Source organism: Toxorhynchites rutilus, chromosome 2 (assembly GCF_029784135.1).
Source record: "Toxorhynchites rutilus septentrionalis strain SRP chromosome 2, ASM2978413v1, whole genome shotgun sequence".
NCBI lineage: Eukaryota > Metazoa > Arthropoda > Insecta > Diptera > Culicidae > Toxorhynchites > Toxorhynchites rutilus.
The window spans coordinates 232369274-232393754 of record NC_073745.1 but is presented as its reverse complement, the minus strand read 5'-3'; the positions used below and the strand labels follow the sequence as shown (position 1 = coordinate 232393754).

General features: G+C 37.1%; 1 protein-coding gene across 3 annotated transcripts in view; it reads right to left on the bottom strand.

The window, feature by feature from the left end:
• LOC129767205 (uncharacterized) overlaps positions 1-24481 on the bottom strand; it is an 823328-nt gene that overhangs the window by 380204 nt on the left and 418643 nt on the right. The gene's annotated exons all lie outside the window — the stretch shown is intronic.

Here is a 24481-nt window from a genome sequence, read left to right as displayed (position 1 = left end):
GCAATACATACACATACTCTTTACAGATACACAGGTCGAAGGTTGTGCAGGCCACTGAACATTCAACAAGAGCCAAAGGTTGTACCGTTCATGGCAACTCTACACGAGCTGAAGATTGTACCGCCCAGTGACCATTCTATCCTGGATTCCTCGAGTCAAGAGAGACGCACCACGATTGATATGAGGTACAGACTAGGGGGGCTTCGCTGATCAATGGTCAGTTACACTCCAATAGGAAGTATCCCGTGTCGGCCACACATACATAGTACTGGAGACTGCAGCATCCCAATTATGAGATCTTTGTAATACTAACCTCGAGCCAACCGCGAGTAATCGGTTACATATTACTAACATAGTTGTAAGACAAAAATTGTCAAAATATTGGACTCCCGGCCCCGTCAGGCTAACGCCACATGTGCCTTAATAAAATATATATTTTGGGAAAAAAATATATGTAAAAATATGTGTCTCGTCAGACAATACTGTGTGTAACAATTTGATTCACGTAAATTTTTGTATTTTATGATGGGACTCAATCTAGATTCCATTAAATATCATGTTTAATAGTAGTGCGATCAGAGAAAAAATCCTATCGATTTTACATTGAAAGCAAAGAAAAAACTTTTTTTTCAATTCACTTTCTCACTAGAAAATTGTTTGTTTATCCCATTCATAAATTGTCTCAGTCAAGACGGGTTTATGGTATTAGGTGCGGCCGTTTTGCTACTAAGAAGGTTAGGGGAGTATTATGTGAAATCAGTACGGAAAAGTAGAAGGGGAATTATTTACCTGAAGCGTGAAAAAGATAGGTTGATATTTTGCTAGGTTGTGCACGAGCGTATTGTGTTTTGTTTACAAACAAAACACAGTATACTTTCAAGATGTCTACAGAGTGTTTTTGACATATTTGACCAAACTTAGAATATACTTCTAAGCGTCTTGGTATCAGTAATATAAATATTTCACATGAATTGAAAAACATACCTTAGGCAGTATTCTAGTATAGAAATTTGAAAAATCAATTTTTTTTCCTTCATATTTTTGTAGATTAGGCATTTAAGAATATACCCTAGACGGGACTTATCGAAAATCCCATTATTTGCCGAGTTGGAGTCATTTTAGTGATGCGGTATCTAACCTGGTACGGCCATAATAATGAACTTCAAACGCGTTTCTCTCGGAACTAGTTTTTTCAAACTGGCGTACACGATATCTCAAGTTCTACTGAACTAATTCATGTCGAATTGATATTAATACAATCTGTATGCATCTCTGTATCGTATGAACCTCTGAAAAATTATATTTTTCAAATTTTAATATTTTTTAAAAATCGGGAAACGTAAAAAAAAGGCCTTAAAACAGTATTTTCCTCTTCAAACGGCCACCAGATGTTTTTGACTAGTCCGAGGTTCATGCAATAGCGGGATCTTTACTGACTCACAATCTGTTCGATTTTTTTTTTGTTTCAGATAACCAGAAGGGCTGGAATCATGTACGCCATGGCATAACTTTTTTTTGTACCCCTTCACTTCATCAACTTGTAACTATTATAGTTATGAATATTTTTTCTCCGTTCAATGTTTGTTTTATTGTTAAAATATAGATGAACAAATAATGATATAATGGATAGTAAAAATACTCTTTGTTTTACTATTACGGAGCTCGAAAAAACGTCCGAAATTTGGGTCTCTACACTAGAATACCCGCTTGAATTGAAAATTCAAAGCAATCCCGAGAGTCAAATTTAGTTATCATTGCAATTAAAAAATCTTTACAGATGAATAAAATCTATATGAAAATACATAAAACAGAAACATTATAGTGTTATTTTTCAATCATCACCAGTACAGACCATGGGATACCAGCACCGCTAAGGCACCACATTCTTCGAACTGTTACTAAAAAACGTTTTTCCGCTCATCAAAACATGAAGTTCAACAAGCGTCTCTCTCACATCACCGAAAATGTCGATTCCCACAAATTGACTGACTTCCGATATATCATTCATTTGTTTCATCATTTGATGTTTACCCCGGCTACCCACCTTGCAGCTAAGGTTTTCCGAGTTATATACATTTTCCACCCGCTTTGCTTCTGGCACTGGCACACTGACACTGACTCAATTGCTGACAGGAATTCAATATTGATTATGAGAAATGTGCCCAATTCCAATCAATTTTCTCCCGTCAATCGTGACAGCCGGCGCAAATCTCAGACGAGGAACGATCCGTACTGGGTTCTCTCTCTCGCCGCGTTCATATGCGCTTCACGTAGCTCAAAAGCGTGTGACATTTCTCGCCCGGTTTGAAGCGTTTATCGGAGCACAAAAAAAAATCCTTGGAATATTCGCACGAACAATTATTCATCGGAAAAAGCTTGCATCCCATCATCGCGAGACACTAACGAAGTGCTTTTCCCGCTTCATTAGTAAATGTCGGAACAGAAAACGCGAGGGCTTGAGGAATTATAAATGGAACATGGACATAGAAAAAAAAACTAAGAGAGAAGGATTATTCTGGAAAGAGCTGATGTGAAGCTTCAATTCCAGAACACATTACCCCCACTTGACAGCTGAAAAAGGTCATACCCGTTATTCAGTATTGCTAATCCGGAATAGAACCATCGTACTTTCCAGCACATGACCATAAACTTCCCGATCGGAGAAATGGTGACGTGAGTGGGTGGTGGTGACCAAAGCTCTCAAACTGGAGACAATAAATTCCCGGTCTGCCTTTTGGCGTTGGCAGACCGAAATAACTCTACACGCGTCTCTACCGTGAGCGCGGTGCGAAAGGTGGGTTCCGGAGCAGCTCGAGTGTGGGATATATAGCGCTCGACAATATATAAAAACTAAAAGTCACTTGTCTGATTTGTCTGGACTGACAGACTATAGTTTGTAGTGGTGGCTGTCTCACGTGGAGGTGTGCACTTGATGACTGCTCAATTTTGCTCATGTTGCTCGCAATTGAAGCTTCAGCGGGGGTTGTAGGTTGACGCGAATGGCGGAATGTAATTATTCTTTTTGTGGTTGATTTAACTCCTGGAGTTAATCATCCCAATAAACTCGTTAGCTGTAAATGTGGACGCATTAAAATTCGGCCCACCCGAAATGACTGGGTCCGTACTGATTTTTACTACTGTACTGAACACTCATAAATGCTTTCATTCGTTTTTTATGTTTGCATTCATGTTTTTATATAACGAGTAAATTGTAGATAATAAAATAATGAATTATAAAATATACCATTACTGAATAGCAGTAAGTTGCAGAGTTGCAGTTGAATCTGAATAAATTGACAACGCGGCCATGAATTAAGCATATGTTGATATACCAATTACAGCACTCGGCGTTCTATTCAGAATATGGACCGATAATCGGCGCAAATTATTCTTTCACTTCGATTGATGGATGCACAGTATTCGTTTGATTAATAATCGATTTTAGTAGAAAGTGTTCGATTAATCGATTAATCGAACGATTAGCGGACATCACTACAGTCGACCACAGGAGCTCTTCGTTCCGCTCTTTAAGCTTCTTTTCTCTAGGTATCCGTCTTCAGCATCAACAGAATTCTAGTTTCATTTTCTGGGGTGCCTCGTATATCAACGATCGTTTTCTTATGTCTCTATAAGATCAAAGCCCCATGAGATTTTTTTTGTCCCTTTAGTTTATTTTAGGCTCATTAGCATTTTAGCTGTAACAGAGCCGAATTTCAATCGTGTACATGTCACATATTTATCATATCTATAATTAGCACATTACACAGTTGCCATTTTTCGGCGTTAGAGTATTCCCTTCTATACCATTGCAAATGGTACATATTTACACAGTAGCCATTTAAGCGTAAGAGTTTTCTATCTGTTCTTCCATTATCCAGTTTAGACTGGACAGCGGAGACAGTCGTTGATCCTTTGTTGAGTTATTTATAGAAGAGCAGCCCGATGTTTCTTGCAGAGCAGAGCAGTTATATAGATGAATCGATCTTATTTCGACCGTGGATCGATCTCCATCGCTGATGATTGTTGCGTGGACGTAGTTATTCTGTAACAACACAAAGATGGTCAATGAGATGAGATGAAAGTTGCTACTTTATCATTTCGAAAAATTTTATTCCTCGCATAACATTTTGGTTGCCACATTCATCCCAGACCGGTTAAATTACATGTCATTGTCTATATGAGATCATAAAACATAGCAAAAACCTGATGATATTGACATTGAAACGCCCAGACGCGCTGGTGGGATAACGGGTTGACGACAGACTTCCCCTGTCTAACATCTATGCATACCGTTTTGTCTGAAATACCGAACACTTGAGCTTTGATGACCATTAAACAGTGTCTTATTACTCAAAATGGCACTTTTTCGCGAAATTAATTTGATTTTTGGATACAATAGAGCCTTCCTTTTCATTTGACTTCAAGAAAATTGATTTACAAATATATATTCATGGTGAAAAACTGAAAATATGTTTAATTACATTTGTCTCAAATTCCGAACAGTGAAAATGCAATCCTTCAAAAAAAAAAAAAACAAAAAATCATCACTTTTGAACTACTGAACCAATTCATATGATCGACATATCAAATTAAAGCCAATTAGCTAGTTATTTTTAAAAAAATATTATACTGTTATTCACTATGGAGCAAAAGTTCGCAATTGTCAAAATATATATTTTTATCAAGGCTCATATGGCGTTAGCCTGACGGGGCCGGGAGTTCAATATTTTGACAGTTTTTCTTATTATCTATGTTAGTAATATGTAACCGATTACTCGCGGTTGGCTCGAGGTTAGTATTACAAGTGTTCTCGTAATTGGGATGTTGCTTGATTGGGATGTGATGGGATGTTGCTTGATTGGGATGTGATGGGATGTTGCTTGATGTAACAGGTATTTGTCCAACTACAAAAAAAACTCGAGAAATTCTTGTACTACGTTTCAAAAGTAATGTATACGAGGGCGGTCCGAAAAGTACTTAGCCTCATCGCCCGATGGTGTCAGTATCGCAAGAGAGATAACTTATCGTGTAGTAGGGGAAGACGGGGTAAGACCGCCCGGCGGGGTAAGATGAACCACTTCTAGTTTTATAAGAAATTTTCAGTTTTTTGGCAAATATACTACGCAAGAAGCATTAATAGCACATTTTTGCCCTCTCGAAACACCTCGCAACACTTCAGTGCCCGAAATATCAAAATTGTAAACAAAACAAAGTTTTCGTTCATTGCGATTGCAAGCGATCTAATTTTAAAGGTAACCAAAATAAGGATTTCTCCAGCAAATGCTGTATATTCCGTTAGTTGCCAGTCCCCCAGTCATTCAGTAGATTGTTCCGGTTCTACCTGCGTGAAAAGGTATTTAAAATATAATATAAAATGCGTGTAAAATACAAAATAATGCAAAAGGTGCTCTGGAGGGAAGATGGACCATTTTCGACGGGGTAAAAGCCACACGCCACAGTTTGTTATAGAATGATTTTCATATCAAATGAAATACCATATTTTTGCTCGTCTCTCTACACACAAATGCCTCGAAAGTACATAAGGAAGTCGTCGCGGATGCAATGGACGTTGGATAAGCTGAATATGGCTAAAGCGGCAGTGGATAACGGCATGTCCATCAGGAAAGCTTCAGTCAGTTTTGGAATTCCTGGAACCACCAACAAATCAAAGGCATTTACCGACGTTAAAGCTCGGATCCATTGACCCAGTTTTTCCCACTTCTCAGTAACAAGAACTGATGGAACATTTGCCACAGCTGGAGAATCCATTCTACGCCATCACAATGCAAAATGTCAATATAATCGGCATTCGAGCTGGCTGAACGAAACAACATATGGAATCGGAGCTAGAAATACCTACTTCGGAGTCATTCCGACTTCTAGTGAACAAATTTTGAGAGATTTTAGACCCACGTAGACAATCGTCCTTATAGATTCTGGAAATTTGGTAATTTTTTCACGAATATTTCCAAAGTTCTGCACGTGGAATATGGATGGCCTTTCCAGAAGTTTGTGTGTAGTTTGTGAACAACCCCCAAACATTTAGTAGCTTAGACAACACTGTTCCTGTTATTTTTACTAGACTAAACTGTTTGAAAATAGCATCGCTCCGTTTGCAATGCAATGTTTTGGTTGCGATAGTTTATTGGACAGAAGATAGGAACATGGGAAATCTAATTTTTTTTGCAAGTCAATTATTTTTTTCAAGGAATTAGTCGGCAAATTAGCTTTGATTTGATATGTGGATCATCTGAGTCGGTCCAGTCGTTCAAAAGAATTTAAAAAAAAGTATTTCATATTTTTTTCAGAGTAAAAGTATTTCATATTGTTTCACCAGAACTATTTCTGTATTTGTCTGAAAATAGTGAGTTCAAACATCTTCTGTCCGGGATTTGAATCATGTGTCGAAACTTGATCAAATTCCAAACAGTACTTGAATGCTAATTTTCATAAAGATTTCTGCATAAAAGATCATTTTTTCATCCATTTATAGTAGATTCTTACCTTTCCTAGCACTTGAAAACATGAAAACAGCAAACAAAATAGATAAGACATCTACAAAAACTGAAAAATTCACGACGCTTGTTTTGTACGGAATTTACTAACGCAAACATTTTATCATTGATTTTGAAAGTCACATTTTTTTGCAAATGCTTATTATTACAAATTATAGGCTGTATCGATACCTGTAAATGATATTGAAATGAGGCCTATAACCCAAAGAATGTCATGGTTTTAATTGTTTAATTATTTGGAACAAAAAAAGTTCAATAAATTTTCATTAAAAAAATAAGTGTTCGGAGTTTGAATCATGCGTGGAAATTTTATTCATATTCCGAACACTCGCTTAAAACTAGTTTTCATGAAGGTTTCTACATAAAATATCTTTTTTTTTCTTCCTAGCCGACCCGGCAAACTTCGTCCCACCCAAAATTTATTTTTCGTTATTACATTCACGTTTTCTTACTAAGCGCACGTTCATGGGTCCAATCGCAGACCTGTTTATTAATTGATCCATGCCCTTAGAGAGGGGATAGGTGTGTCGCACCACCATAGAAACAATTATTGCCTCCTATAACCTCTATATACCAAATTTGGTCTCTTTTGATTGATTAGTTCTTAAGTTATGCGGAAATTTGTGTTTCATTTGCATGGCAGCCCCTCTCTAAGAGAGGGGGAGGAGTATCTAACCACCATGTTATCATTTATGGCACCCTGAAACCTCCATGTGCCTAATTTGGTTTCATTTGCTTTATTAATTCTCGAGTAATGCAGAAATTTGTGTTTCATTTGTATGGCAGCCCCCCCTAAGAGAGAGGGGAGAAGTATCAAACCACCATTGAATCATTTATTGATGATGCAGAAATTTTTATGGCACTTTAGAAATGTTTCTTGCCCCCCAAACCTCCACATGCCAAATTTGGTTCAGTTTGCTTGATTAGTTCTTGAATTATGCAGAAATGTATGCTTCATTTCTATGGCAGTCCCCCCCCCCTACTCAGAGAGAGAGAGGGGAGGAGTGTCTATTTACCATGAAGACATTTCGTGTCCCCTAAAACATTCGCATGACAAATTTGGCTCCATTTGCTTGATTAGTTTTCGAATTATGCAGAAATTTGTCTTTCATTTGTATGGCAGCTCCCCTTAGAGAGGGGAGGTGGAGTGTCTAACCATCGTTAAAACATTTATTGCACCCTAAAACCTCCACATGCCAAATTTGGTTTCATTTGCTTGATTAATTCTCGAGTAATGCAAAAAATTGTGTTTCATTTGTATGGCAGACGGTTCAGTAGTTTCCGAGTCCATAAGAATCAGACAGACAGACAGACAGACAGAAATCCATTTATATATATATATATATACCCGAAGAAGGAATGGTCCGATTTTAGCTTTCTTTATTTTGTAGTATTCGTCTCTTCCCGTAGATCAATATAGTGGAGAAAAAACCCGGAAAATTTTCGAAAAACTCTAAAAGAAGGCCGGAGAATTCGGAAAATTTAATTCCCACATGTTCGAAAATTACATCATAATAAACGTTGTTAGTCCATTCGTTATTTGCGCTATCGAAATTGATCTTTGTTCGTAAGTGGAAATGGATTTTCAGGCGAAATAACGCATTTCCATATCTTACATCTATAAATAAAAATGGAAGGCCAAATGTGTTGGTAAGCGCAAAACCCGAGGAAGGAATGGTTCAATTTGAGTCATCTATATTTTGTTGTATTCGTCTCTTTGCATAGATCAATATAGCGGAGATAAAAATCGGAATATTCAGAAAATTGAATTCTCATATGTTCTACAATTAGCTAAGCGTTGTTAGTCCATTTGATGTTGGCGCTAACGAAATTGATTTTTGTTCGAAAGTGAAAAAGGATTTTCAGACGGAATAACGCATTCCTATATCTTCTATCTATATAAACAAAAATGGAAGGCCAAATGTGTTGGTGTATCCTAAACCCGAGAAAGGAATGGTCCGATTTGAGCTGTCTTTATTTTGTAATATTCTCTGTATCAAACATGTATTCCATGCAACGGAGAAACATGTTATTTCCAAATGCTTGAAGAATCCTGAACGAAAATTGTGTCTGACAATAATTTTATATTATAAGGACGAATTTCGGTAGAAGTACTAGACAATTTATAGTAAAAGGAAATTGTAAAAAGTCAAAGGGTAATCAATCAATGAAGAGTTCAGTGATTGGACTCACTAGCGTCCACTTAGTAAGAAAACGTGGATGTTTGAAAGTATTCAAATAAAAACAAAACTTTTTTGAGCGGGACGAAGTTCGTCGGGTCAGCTAGTATATGATAAACATAAAAATCTAACATTGAAAATAGCGAACAAAATAGTTGAAACAACTGTAAAAACTGAAAAAATTATCAATGCTTGTTTTTTTACAGAATTTGCTAACGCAAACATTTTATCATTGGGTTTGACTGTCACTTTTTTGCAAATACTTATTATTACAAATTATAGGCTGTATCGATACCTGTAAATGATGTTGAAATAAAGCCTATACCCAAAGAATGTCAGGGTCTTCATTACTCAATTATGTAAATTCAGTGAATTCGGGAAATTTACATTACAAAATGAAGAGTTCGCAATTTGAGACTTTTCGGAATATGAAACAAAACGGTACATTCAGTCAATAGAAAAACAAAAAAAAACGAGCGAATAAACTGAGCAGAAAACGAACTTGTATATCGAGGTTCAATATAATGCTATCACATGCGTAGGCGTGAGCTCAATCTCTGTTCACCAGCTGATGGTTATGATGATAGGATTTCGAGGATAACCCTTTTTATGGCATTTGAAAGAGTGTTGTTTCGTTTCCACCTACACGCAACACCCGAGTCCGCTCACTCGCAGAACCAGATGCTGAGTTATTCAGTAAATGGTAAAATCCAATACAACAAATCTACCGAGCTTCTTCGGTGTGTATTTTGGTGTTTGTGGTATGGATTGCGTTAATTTAATCCACGTCGAATCGATCAGCTCGGTTTGGGCTCGATGGTGGAATTGTTATTATGCTGGATCTCGTTAGCGCTCGCAAATTGATTCAATGGGTTTCGCCGTTTCGCTGTCAATATATTACCAAAGGTGGGTTTTTGACGGTTCACTTCACACGATGCGAAAGTAAAAGGATTAAAGCGCAAAATATACACTTTTCGTAACATAGGGTAAAGTAAACATGTTATTAAAACTCTCATAATTAACTACATCGAGTCGCCATGCTCTGAAAACTTGAATTAAGCAGGAGGCAAAATAAATCCTAATCGGTTTAACACTGCATGTTTCAGTGTTCCGCACTGATGTTTAATGGAGCTCGAAGGTCGAACCGTGGGTTTCATGCTATGTCGCTGACCCGCATGACTTGATTCGAGGAATACGAAAAAGTAATACACACCGAAACCGTGAAAGAGCCAATGGCTACATTGTACATTTCAATTAATTTTTATTTGGTATCGGTGTGCTGGATTTTACGTGGGTATCGAACACTGCGCACAATTCGTGTTATCACAAAACGGTAATTAATTCAATCACGCTCCTAAACTCGAAAACAGTTGCTTGCTTTTACCCCGTTAGTGGATTAGTGTTAGGGTCACCTGTAGAACCTCCTGCACTGCAGAGATGCACAGTGTGCATCCTCCAATCTACAACGCTTGTTTTGATGAATCCATTGGCTGCTGGCTCCAAACCGGATTATGTTCAATTACGGCTCGTTCTTCGAAAATAGCATATAGGGAAAAAAACGCGTCCATCGACAAGTTTCCAAACATAGCCCCGGTGAATATTACATCTTGGAACTAGTTTCTTTTCTGTTTAAGCCCTGCTAAAACCGATGGCGACCAGTCAAATTGAATGCTGAATGCATGTCAGATGAATGCGGACTGGAATCATGATCTCGGTTTGTTTTGATCACGCGATTGCACGGAGGAAATTCATTACGAGATCCAAGGTGCGTCTGTTCGATTAGATGTAAGCTTAAAGTCTCGGCCAATTAAAGCGAATGAGATGTGATAGATTCAACTTTGATAACAGACGATGCTGTTTGTGTTAATAGGTTAAACCAGGGTAATTGGAGTATGAAAAGCGGTCATCTGATAAATCGAATGTAAGCCGCCAATATCGGATTAATTTATGACACTTCAAATGTTATCCTGAGCAGTATATTATTTTATTTGAGCTCTTAATTTCAAACTATACTCGAATCGGTCGATTACAATTTAAATTACTTGTATTCGAATATATATGTCTTGGCATTTGCAACTACTTATCATAGACAAACAGACAAATAGGGTAGATTTTAGGGGAAGACTTAGTTAATCTTCCAATGCGCGTCGAGAAAAAAAGCAAGATTTTTGATGGGATGAAAATTAAACTAAAGAGAAGATTTTTTTTTGTTCTGAACAATTCCTCAAATTTTTGCGTCACAAAATAATTGTTCAACATAAAATTTTATAAGCCTACCACCTAACCCGGCGAACTTTGTCCTGCCAAAAATTGATTTTTGTTATTGAATACTTTCAAACAATAACCCTTTTTTACTAAGGAAACGTTCGTGGATCCTATCACAAAACTCTTTATTGATTGATTAGCCTGTGACTCTTTAAAATTTCCTTTTATTATAAATTTCCTAGTACTTCCACCAAAACTCGTGTTTTGCGTTCATCAACACATCTGGCGATCCATTTTTATATATATAGATAGAAGATATAGGAGTGCGTTTTATTACCTGAAAATCTATTTCCACATTCTAACAATGATCAATTTTGTTTTGTTTTCCCATTTTACCTCACAATTTTCCGAAAATTTTCAGTTGTCATGTTTGGTTGAAATATGTGTTTCATTTGTATGTAATCACCCCTTCCTCACCGTATTCCAGAGGAAGGAGGGGTGTCAAACCATCCATCTTAGAAACATTTCTCGTACTCTAAAATCCTCACATTCCAATTTTGGTTCCATTTGCTTGATTAATTCTCGAATTATGCAGAAATTTGTGTTTTATTTGTATTGAATTTCGTTTCTTTAAAATATGAATGATGGACTTTCAATTCCGAGTGTTATTAAAACAACCGGGATCACTGTTCCTGATAGTAATACAATATTATTTTATATATTTTTAATTCAGTAGTCGTAAAGCGTATAGCTTCAAGCTGGAAATCAAATTCGTTTATTTGGTTGCATATAAATAGTGGTATAATTACAATAACAGTGCGTATCAACCAATCTTGATCTCTAAAATCCGGCTTCCAATGAGTTTCTTTGAATCACAAACGACGTGTACGTCGTTCAACGTCCGATTTTCAAATATGTTATTTTTGACTATAACAGTCGCTACGGTTACATTTTCATGTGCAGGTTTGCTGCGATCGTGGCAACACCGAGTATAAACATTATCCATTCATTTGGATCAGGATATTATTTTTTAATGTGGGATTATTCTCAACATGGAATTTCTGGAACAGTTATTCTTGCAGACACTTGTTACTAGTACACCTCTACATTAGAACAATAAAACAATGTGATGTAGTGACATTGAAATAACAATGTTCGGAATTGTGATTGAATAAAAGATAAAATAACAGGTTAAAAAAGTGAGATTATTCAATATTCACCTATAGCATATCACGTGAATTCAATTATCCCGAATGTAACATTGATTCGAACGAAGAAGAATAGAAACTTGGGAACATGATTGCTACCTCCTTCAATAAATAAGATAAATTAAATACAACGTAAGTAGATGCATCCCAGCGAACATTCAATCGTGTAACTTGACATATTCTAAGTCATATATAAAATGGCATCGAATAACAATCGTATATAATGTTGTTCAAAATATACATCGTGTATATATATCCACAATTGCATAAAATGCAGAAAACACGATATTATTTTACACGACAGATTAAGTCGTAATTCGGTATAACAAGCATCTGTTTTCTGACATCATTTCTGACGGTCATGCAGATGCCCGGCAAACACTTTCGTCGCCCTGTCGCCCAGATCTGCGTAACACATTACTCATTCAAATTGAATAGGATTTTTAAAAGGTATTTGATAGAATACTCACCTAAGTGTAACTGTAGGATATGTAGAAAATAATAAAATTGTAACCATATCATTATAATGTTTATACAATACTTTTCATTAATTTATAGAGTGGATGGTTTGTACTGCAACTTTTTGCGAAAGTCATATAATATGACTTTGACATGTGTTATTGTTGTCAATTCATATTCAAATTGAATAAAATTTTGCCAGATCATGTAAAAATTGTCTTCAAACTAAGTTTGATCTTCATTTAATAATTTATACGCAAGTTGGGCTCCACAAGAAACTCAGAAAAAGTCAGTTTGGAAGTCGAACGTGTTAAATCGTATAGAATGCCATAATTGGAGGCTATATACTTAAATTCAAGCCGCATTTGGGTGATGTATGATGCGTATAACTGGCATATACATGCAAAAGTGGAGGCAATATACGTATATGTCAAACCATATCTATATATATAAAAATGGAGTGATGTCTGTCTGTCTGTCTGATTCTTATAGACTCGGAAACTACTGAACCGATCGACATGAAAATTGATATGTAGGGGTTTTTGAGGCCGGGGAAGGTTTTCGTGATATTTTGAGACCCCTCCCCCCTCTCTAAGGGGGGGCTGCCATACAAATGAAATACAAATTTCTGCATTACTCGGAAATTAACCAAGCAAACGAAACCAGAGTTGGCATGTGAAAGTTTTAGGGTGCAATAAATGTTTCTATGATGGTTAGACAGTCCTTCCCCCACTCAAAGGGGGGGCTGCCATACAAATGAAACACAAATTTCTGCATTACTCGAGAATTAATCAAGCAAATGAAACCAAATTTGGCATGTGGAGGTCTTAGGATGCAATAAATGTTTCTATGGTGATAAGATACTCCTTCCCCCTCTCTTAGAGGGGGCTGCCATACAAATGAAACACAATTTTTTGCATTACTCGGAAATTAATCAATCAAACGAAATCAAAGTTGGCATGTGAAAGTTTTAGGGTGCAATAAATGTTTCTATGATGGTTAGACAGTCCTTCCCCCTCTCTTAGAGGGGGCTGCCGTACAAATGAAACACAAATTTTTGCATTACCCGAGAATTAATCAAGCAAATTAAACCAAATTAGGTATATGGAAACTTTAGGGTGCAATGAATGTTTCTATGGTGGTTAGATACCCCTCCCCCCTCTCTTAGGGGTGGCTGCCATACAAATAAAACACAAATTTCTGCATTACTCGAGAATTAATCAAGTAAATGGGCGGGACGAAGTTTGCCGGGTTAGCTAGTGTTCATATAAAGCCGTACATATCGATATACGATACTTGTTACACTGGTCTGTGATTTGACCTGACAATGTCATATAAAATGAATATAATGTCCGTATGTAATACCGCACATCGCGATATAAGGATAATTGTCATGCCGATATACGAGATACTTCATAAATGATCAATGGGAGAGTGGCGCAAAGCGGTCAAAATGTGAGCTTTTTGAAAATCGGGGTTTTCGAAAAAAAAATTTATACCATGTGTCCGAAAATTGCATGAAACGTCGAGATCTAGTGTCGTCTCTAAAAAAAAATTTTTTGTCAAAAATTGACACTCTGGGACTATTTTTTTTTGGAACACTAGACGAAATGTATGGTTTTAGGTACCAATAAAAATAGTTATCTTGCTTTTTCATTCGGAGCATGTTGCGAAATATTGATTTGCACGATAAAATAACCCATGCGAAATATTAGCTCATTCAAACTTCAATTATTAGCGTTGCAGACGTTAAAATTTGAGTTTTTTGAAAACCGAAAAATCACCGGAAATCGAGGTTTTCAAACAATGTTTTGATGCTAAATGTCTAAATTGCACGACACTTCGAGATTTACAATTATCTCAAAAAATTTGTTTGTCAAAAATTCGACTTTTCAGACAGAAAAACGACTAAGCGCCAAAAAAAAAAAATTTTTTTAATTTTTTTTTCGAGATAATAGTAAATCTCGACGAGTTAATTTTAAGACATTTCACACCAACAATTTTTTTGAAAACCCCGATTTTCGGTGATTTAAAAAAAACTCAAATTTTAACGTCTAAAGTCTGCTTCTTAATATTGGAACAAATTCTTTTGCTCATTGTGGCGCTCCTAGTGGACGGATTTGGAAACTTTTTTCACCCACGTGTCGGGAAATTCATTACCTTTCACCATGCATTTATGTCATAACACCAAACGATAGCATTTTGTAAACAACCGCCATGGAAGCCGAACGGAGAGATAAAATTGTGCACAGTTTTCTTGAAAATCCATTGTTGTCGGCATCTAAGCTAGCTAAACAGCTTAAAATGCCCAGAAATACCGTATGGCGTGTTATCAAGCAGTACAAGGAAACATTGACGACGGCTCAGAAGCCGCATTCGAAGCGTTGGAGTGGAACTGTCGACCGGAAACTGCGTGGGAAAGTCATCAAGGCCGTCAAGAGGAATCCCAATCTTTCAGATCGCGATTTGGCCAATAAGTTCCAGGCCGCTCACAGTACGGTGCGACGAATTCGTCTCCGGGAAGGAATAAGGTCATTCCGAGCCAGCAAACAGCCAAATTGGACGCTGAAGCAGAACAATGTGGCCAGAATCCGTGCTCGAAAGCTGTACGACCAAGTGCTGACCAAGTTCGACGGATGTATTCTGATGGACGATGAGACCTACGTGAAGGCGGACTTTGGGCAAATCCCAGGTCAAAAATTTTATTTGGCGACGGCTCGGGGGGATGTACCTGCAAAATTTAAGTTCGTGTTTGCGGATAAATTCGCCCGCAAGTACATGATTTGGCAGGGGATATGCAGTTGTGGACAGAAAACCAAAGTCTTTCTCACTGACAAGACAATTACATCAGAAGTCTACAAAAAAGAGTGCCTACAGAAACGGATTCTGCCGTTTATTCGTGCCCACGACCGTCCAGTAATGTTTTGGCCGGACCTCGCAAGCTGCCATTACAGCAAAACGGTTATGGAATGGTACGCAACGAACGGGGTCAGCGTAATACCGAAGGACCTCAACCCCCCAAACTGCCCCCAGTTCCGGCCGATAGAGAAATACTGGGCAATCACGAAGCGGAGGCTTAATGCAAAGGGAAAACTTGTTAGGAACATGACTCAAATGAAGAACTGGTGGAATCAAATCGCCAAAACGGTGGACGAAAAGGGTGTGCGCCGCCTAATGTGCCGTATTACGGGAAAAGTACGAGAATTTCTTCGAAACAGCAATGAATATTTTTTTAAATTTTTTTTATGAAAGAGTAAAGAAAATGCTACATTTGTATGAAAAACAAATTATGAATTCGTTAATAAATGACTGAACTACACGCAATTGTTTGTGTTCCAATATTAAATGAAGCAGACTTTATGACACTAATAAATGATGTTCGAATGAGCTTATATTTTGCATAGGATATATTATCGTGCAAATCAACATTTCGCAGCAAGTTTCGAATGAAAAATCGAGATAACTATTTTTATTGGTACCCAAAACCATTCGTTTCGTCTCGTATTCCGAAAAAAAATCCCAGAGTGTCGATTTTTGATAATTTTTTTTCGAGACGACACTAGATCTCGACGTATCATGCAATTTTTTGGATGAAACGTGAAACGACGTGATGACATTTGGCATCAAAATTTTGTTTTCAAAAACCCCGATTTTCAAAAGGCTCAAATTTTGGCCGCTTTGCGCCACTCTCTCTTAAGTCCGATTGAGCTGATATTTGACATAGAGTGTTTTTTCGAGGTGGTGAACTTTTTTTTTATGGGGTAACTTTTTAAAATTAAAGATGAACATTTTCATTGGCACCCTAATATACATACACGACAATATACGATTTATTACAGGCAAACAAAAAAAAAGAAAGGCGGGAAATATTCGTGAGGATATAATTGTTTTTCTAGCCTCACGAACTACCATTTGTATATATGAAAACATTTATGTTTCTACAAATATGAATTATTCAATTAGCTTGGGTATAAATATTTAAAATGACACCACTGTGTGTTGGTTAAGAAAATTGCACCGATGAGTCATTCCTGTTTGTCGACTGTGTTTTAGTGGAAATCTCACGAAATTTGTAGAGAAATGGTTAAGTAAGGTTTAGTGTTACGTGTTTCAAGTAATCAAATAACATGAAGTAAAAATTGTCATTCAAATTTTAGAAATTTAAAGCTGTTTTCGGGCCTGGTGATCTGATAGAGATCAAGTTGCATCCCTAAATCATCATTTCACCGCCAGTCGTCGACACTGTACATACGACACCGCGAATCTTGATACGTCAAGTTCCCAATATGATGTAGTATGGCATTAATTACGATCCAATACGATTTACTGTTGAACGATTTTTCACAGCATGTAACACAATTTTTCGCTTTAGTACATTGATTCAATTCAAATGTTCATGCGACTCACATATTGCACCAGCCTGATATGCACAAATGATTTCGTATAGATCGATTTTACGATAGTGTCAAAGAAAGCTTCTAATGAAAGAAAGCTTCTAATGGGCACCTTACACGATCAAAATTCTTGACAATAAGTGTCTCCAATATCGTGACAGCTAGGCTTTCGACATCCGATCTAACCTCAATCAATATTTTTCCACCTTACACGGTCAATATCGCCCTCAACCCGAGACAACGAAAGTATCCGCGATTGCGAGTGGCGACATTCGAGTTTGGGAACCAAACTATTCTGCATCAGATTAGGCATCCAGGCATCAGGCTAAAAGACAATTTTCAATTGGTAAAATTTCTACTTGGTATTACTTAATTACTTGAAGCGCGTAGTCCTAACCCTAACTTAACCTATTTCCTTTGAATTTTCAAATATTCCTACTAAAAATTATTATTATAATATAACGTAAATTTCAGACACAATTTTTGTATGGGATTTTCTCACCACTTGCAGAAAAAAGTGATTTGTATTCACATAGAAAACTAATTTGATTCGGAAAAGTAAATTTTCATTCATAATTTACACTTTAAAATTCGTTTTTCCTTCTCTAAAACACATCATAATACACGCTTCACAAATACAGACTTTTCCTTCCAGTTTCAGAGGTGCCATTATTTGAGTTTGCGAAAATATATGCAAGTTAAATTATCTGTAAGTAAATGTTTTTATTCCATAAATATGACAGTAGAACCCCGATTCTCCGCGAGCGGGTGCGGATTATTCGCGACTGTGAGTTCCATAGTAAATCAATAGGCCTTTCCGGAATTTTTTAGTGAGTGGTAGGCCCATGCTCTTTTGTTTTGGTCATGGCTTTTACATTATTTAGCCACTGGTGTACACGACCTTATAGATGGACATTTTGATGATTTCTGTATTGATAAATCATAGTTTTTATGTTGAAACAGCTTTTTTCGTGTTTGCATCTCTTTTTTTTGTCCTTTAATAGGTCATCCGCGATTTTCGTTATTCGTGTTGAGTTTGCCCGACTATTCCGCGGATAGTCGGGGTTCTACTGTAGCTTGAATTAACACGTGATGTTTTTTCACCTGTGATTTTCCTAGATCTTCTCATTCTCCAAATTTCATAGCGGAGTGTGAAGAAACACAAAACTTAGACTAAAGTAGCTGCCCCACTCGCTAGCGCAAACGGAGTTCAACGTTAAAAAACAGGAAGTGGGTTATATCTATGGTATAACCGCAATGATGACGTAGGACTGTCGTTGATTTAGTGATCATTTGTTTGAAGTTGAATCTGAATTCATTCTGAATGAACGAATAAATGAATATTTGGAGGACTTCGAAAACGAGAGCGTTACGTTGGAGGTACAAGGTTTTTTGCATCCAATATTGGATACGAAAATATCTTATTGATAGGGAATAATCTTCAGAAGCTTTCCTGCTAATTGCACTGGATTGAAAAATCACAGAACTAAATGTATTTGGTCGCAGTATTATATGGATAGAAAACATTAGAATAAACTATCTCGCTTGCATGTAATTTTCAATTCCAAGGGGAACTGGATTATTTTGCAGCAACGACATCTTTCCGGATTCTCCTCGATTCTTCTCGAAATCCACCAGTGGTTAATGCTAACTCGATAACCACCTGTTAATAGCACTTCATTGAAAAATATTCGGTCGCAGTGTTACATGGATAGAAAACATTGAAATAAACTCTTTCGCATGAAAGTATTTCGCAAGATTATTTTTCAGCAGCGATTAGAACTTTCCGGAATTTTCTCGAAGCTGAATGGCATCCAAACGGAAAAAAATCCGCACGTGTATATGTGTGTGTGGCGGCTGCTTCGATGTCTTCCCGGGGAACCGTTTTTCGATACTGATACTCTCTTGGTCACCTTCTCTTCTCCTTCTGATGGCTCGGCTTTTCTGCCCTCCCACACAGTTCCAAACAAACTGCATGTCTTTCAGGTCAGGTCAGGCCAGGTAATGAATCCCTCGATCCCTCGCCGTCCGCTCGTCCAGCACGTTCAGCTCGTTCAATTACGATGTTGCATTGTCGATGTCCTCACGAAAAATGAATGCGTTTCACCACCAGAATATCGCTCAAGTGTGCTTTTTGTGCGTGATTGAATCGAGAGAAGGTGTGGTTTACGATGGCAATTCGGAAGGCAAACTAGAGGCGAATGAACTCTCTGAGTTTGAAACTTTCGGTAACTGAGCATTAATCGATTGAAAATTATATAATTTTCGCGATGCGAAACATTTTCCGTTGCGCGCGCATACAATATTGGATACGAAAATTTTCTACTGATGGAGAAGAATAATTTTCAGAAGCTTTCCTGTCAATTGCGATCGATTGAAAAATCACAAAACCAAATGTATTTGGTTGTAGTGTTATATGGAAACATTAGAATAAACTCTTTCGCATCAATGTATTTATCAATTCCCAGGGGAACTGGCAGAGTATTTTTCAGCAACGTTAGGTCTTTCAAGATTTTCCTCGATGCTGAATGGCATCCAAACGAAGAGTTCCGCGCGTGTATGTCTGTGTGGCGGCTGCTTCGATGTCTTCTCGAGGAACCGTTTGTGGCATCACTCTCCTCCTGATGGATTCCCTTCTGGCCTAAGGTGCACAAACAGGCTCTTGGTGACACCGTTCATCCGCGCTTTCATGATAAACGAAGAGCTTCACCACAATAGCGACAACATGCTCCAATCGCTGTTCAATTGTAACTGAGTGGATTTCCGAGCGGCGTTCGCTTATATACCGATTGGTGATTTCAATAGCCTGTTTTGAAAGCAATTTTAAGACTATTGAAACAAGTTTTTGGATCAAAAAGTAACAAGTATATAACGCGTAGACATTTTATCTTTCGAATGAATTGTTTATCATACCATTCCGTTCAGTTGTTTAGGAGCTATTAACGCTCAAAATCTCGGTCTCCGGCGTAACGCTTTCGTTTTCGAAACTTTGATTTTACACCCCGGTATAGAAATGAAAGACGTAGTCCTACGTCAAAAATCCTGAAAAGTTGTTAAGTTCCATCCACTCTCTCACCATCACATCGTCAGTTTACTTGGAGGTTTTGATTTGTATCGTGAAAAGTACCGTATTTTGCTATTAAACTGATACTTCTCCAAACCAAAAGCTTTCATTTATGATTCCTACAATTTCAGAAGTTTATAAACTTTAATTGCAATCGCAAAAAAAAAACTAACAAAAATTATATGTCCGCTTGCAAATCTGGTAGCTCAGTCTGGAAGTTCGTGAGATAAAACTTCAACATCATGAATCCATATGAAATGTCACGGTATTGATGCTCGAAAATCAGAAAATTCGGATTTCTGCATCGTCGGCTATGTTCAGCTGTCATTATGCTCTCAAATATAATCATATTATCAATAATATTGACCGTGTAAGTCCGCCTCAGAAAAACATTTTTTTCGGAATTAATCTACGTTTCGATGTGTTGATTCGAACCATGTTCTGAAAATTTGGAACTATTTTGACAGTTCTCAGGAGTGTTGCTAAAGTAAGCATTGAATATATACTTTGAAACAAAATTTAAACGTTTTTGTTAAGTTTTAATTTAAATCTGAACCATTGACAAACAGTTTTTATTCATAGCCCAGGGCCGAACATTTGCGTTTTTTTTTTTCGTACACATATGGAGTCTATTTTAGTTGATGTCGTACGATCTCTGGTGGAAAACGGGAGCTACAGTTGCGAAAGATTTACAAAAATGAGAGGGCTAGAATGAACAGACTCGCAAAAGTATAAATATCATCTGTAGTTAAAAATTGGCTTCTTTTGAAATATTTATTAGGTGAAACCTATTGAAGTCGAAATAAGGCAGCAAAAATATGAAAAACGTCGAAGAATGCAATCCATCAGTGGGATAATTGTCAATAGTTCGATGTTTTGTTCTTAATGCCATCTTTGTTTGTAGTACTTACTGATTAGTAGTTGTGGGAATAAGAATTGCCTGTATTCAATGAATTACCTGGAATAAAATAGAGAAAATATTTTTTTAGTATATTGGATTGTTCAATAGGTTTTGTCGGACGATGAGAAAAATACGATTTTATGGTTTAAAACACATTGGTTTTTCTTGGTTTTGGTATTGTTGAACACGCGTAGTGCGATGTTTTGATGAAAATTTGTTTTTTAAATTATTTTTGTTTTAGTTTATGCACGATTCTTTGCATGAAAATGCAACAATAACAATCAGAGTTCATTGATTTAAGAGTTTTGAGACAGTCTACGAGAAAAAAAATATTTCGGCCTCAAAAAACTGCTGATACCTTCTCGGTTGATTCCGGGACGGATTCCTAGGTTTCTAGTATCTGGTTTACACAACTTCTCAGTTTCTTACTATAATTTGGTATCATAGTGGTAGATACAAGTCTCATTCATAGTGCTGAAGCTTTTCTATTCTTTCTAAATCTGTTGAGGAACTCGCATTCGAATATGTTTATGGTCCATTAATAGCAAATCCGGCAACCGTTGTGCACACAGCTTTTGGAAATCAAAAATTTCCAGCAAAATATTGCTCATATCGCATAATGGAACCAACAGAAAACCACAATTTTTCTCAGTTTATTGACGATCTTCCAAATACGTATCTTGTAGTTTTACTTCAATTTTAATGTGTTGATGTCAAGATGATTCCTGCTCGAATATGGATAGTAATTAATTTTCCTATTGCTGTAATTGAATTGTGCACTATTGATAGTTGTTCATGAATTTGTTTCGATACAGTAAAATAAGAATGTTATCTCTTCCCAATACTGTGCCACTTCAATGTGAGCGTAAGGAGCGAATAAATTTTTGGAAATAATTTTAACCTGATCCGGCAAGATCTCTGCAAATTCGCAATGCAAATTTCAATTCTGCAGAACTTATAACCGAAAAACATAAAGAATTATAACATGTATGGGCAAAATTATTGAAGTACACGTATGTGCTTCTGTGTATTTCCCACCTAAACATACACATAAAAAGTCGTATGAACTATTTTTTCAGACGGCGATTCGAATAGCAGAAAAAAACTAAAACAAAACTAGAACCAGAAATAAAATTGCGTATCTATGGCGACTTCGATAAAAATAAAGTAGATTTAATTCCCGATAACGATAATGAATGCATTCTACTTCCAGCCGTCGGAGAAAATGAAACCATTCATGTTATATTTGACGAAATTGCACATATCGGTCTTAACCTAATAAATCATGTAGAAAAAATCCCAAAATTATTTTTTCGAACTTTTGTTTATTAACATCACCGACCACTTTTGTGTGAATGAGTTCAGGGAAAAATGAAAAATATCACAAAATCTTTATACATAACAGAAAAAAGTTGCATTACTTTCTCATGTTCAAGATAAGCGTTATGACGCTCCCTTGGCCGAGTGGTTAGCGTCATAACTAACATGCCGAGTGTTCGGGTTCGATTCCCGTTCTGGTCGGGGGAATTTTTCGTCAAAGATATTTCCTCCGACTTGCACTGTGATCACGCGTATTCTAGAGCTTGCCACTCAGAATGCATTCAAGGCGTGTTATTTGGCATAGAAATCTCAACTAAGTACTAATAAAAATGACGCAAGTAATACTACGTTGAGACGGCGAAGTTCCTCTAGGAACATTAGTGCCATTGAAGAAGAAGAAGATAAGCGCAGCGAAACCAAATCACATACAAAATTACAACATTTACTTTCATGGTGACTAACTAAACAGAATCATCTGTTTCTGTTAATCTGAACAACCTCGAAAAGAGTAGCATTGCTTCATTATGATCAAGATTAGAACCCGAATAACTTATAACATTGCAGCACGACATTCAAGATCCTTGGTATTCTCCAAATAATGTTTTCGCTTCGCCATACCGTCAGTTCAATGCATTGATGCAATGTCAAGGACACCAACGAAGCTTTTATGGTGACGGAAAACAAACAATGTTAACGGCTTGGAAAAAGACTGAATATTTGCCTCAGAAGAGATTTATTACTTATACCCTAGCGCAAATATTTCCCTCCCGCTATCTCCCCTCCTTATTTAAATTAATCATTACGGCTGCATAATTTGCACCTTCAATGCACACGAGGGCAGATACAAATGGGGTTTCAGGGTAGCGAAGATGCACTATTTTTACGTACGGATTATGAAGCACGCACGTACGCACACAAATGTTTATATATCGATGGCTTGAAGCAACTAAATATACACACACTTACACACCGTTTTACGTTCTTCTCAACAGAAGCCCTTTCTACTAATATTGCCTGTCTAGATTAGCTTGGCTATTATCCTTAGTGGAAAGAGTTTTGCTACCGCCATTCGAAACCAAATCACAGGCAGAAATCTAGAACAATTATTTTCTTGGTGAGCCGACGATAGCCTAGCTTGATGATTCCCCACACAATCGTGTAGCTCAAAACATTAATGCAATGGCGTCAGTTTGATGCAATTACTGCAATGCCAGAGACATCAGCGAGTGAGTAACTTGGTCGCGTCCACAGCTCAGTCCGAAACGAAGACATGTGATGGCGCAAAACAAGGAAGAACAAGCGATGTTTATTGGTTCGTATCTAGAACAATACTGAACGTTTGCCTTTCCTTTCCTTGTTGAATTAAAGAGACTTTAAACTTCTTTAGTTCATTCGTGTCCAGCCTGCAAAAAAGTCCTTGGAAAACTCTACTGTTTCCTCATATTACTCCTCCATCCCCATTACCTTGAGAAAGGCACTCGATCTCTCGCCGTCCAGCTCACCCAGCAACGCTGTTGTCCAGTCGGTGTCCTCACGAAGAATGAACGTTTGCCTCAGCGAGATCCACTGTTTATACTCTAGGCCAGGGATTCTAAAACTATTTTGGCCAGAGACCCCTTTTACAGGTTGAAGTGATACCATCGACCCCTATAGCCACTCGACGTAATCTTCTCATCAAGAAATAGACGTAAAATTCAGTAAATATCAGGTGTAATTAATAATTATTAAAACAAATTACAAAAACAATACTCTCTACTATTATATTAGTCATTGTTATAGCAAGTTGGTTCACGTAACACAAACTATGCAGTATCTTGAATGTTTCAAATATGAACTTGGGTTAATTAATAGGGATCGATCTATAGATCTCATCGACCCCTGGGAAACCGTAATTGACCCCAAGGGGTCGATATCGACCACTTTGAGAACCCCTGCTCTAGGCAAATATTCCCCTTTGTTCTTCTTCTTTTCCTTTGTTCACGGAGACTTTAAATCTTACGATTCCCCCTTCGTTGTTCGTCGATAAGTTGCTCGTTATGGACAGCTCTGTTCGGGAAACCACACAAATGGACAGAACAAATGTATGAGGAAATGGGATGCTTCCAATTTTTCATCAATTTAAACCATATACACTCAGTTCAACTTCTATAGGACCAGGTGATGATCTTGCTAATTTGTGTCATTGTGAATAAACAATGCTTCCATTTATATTCTAGTGTGTAGGTATTGGTGACT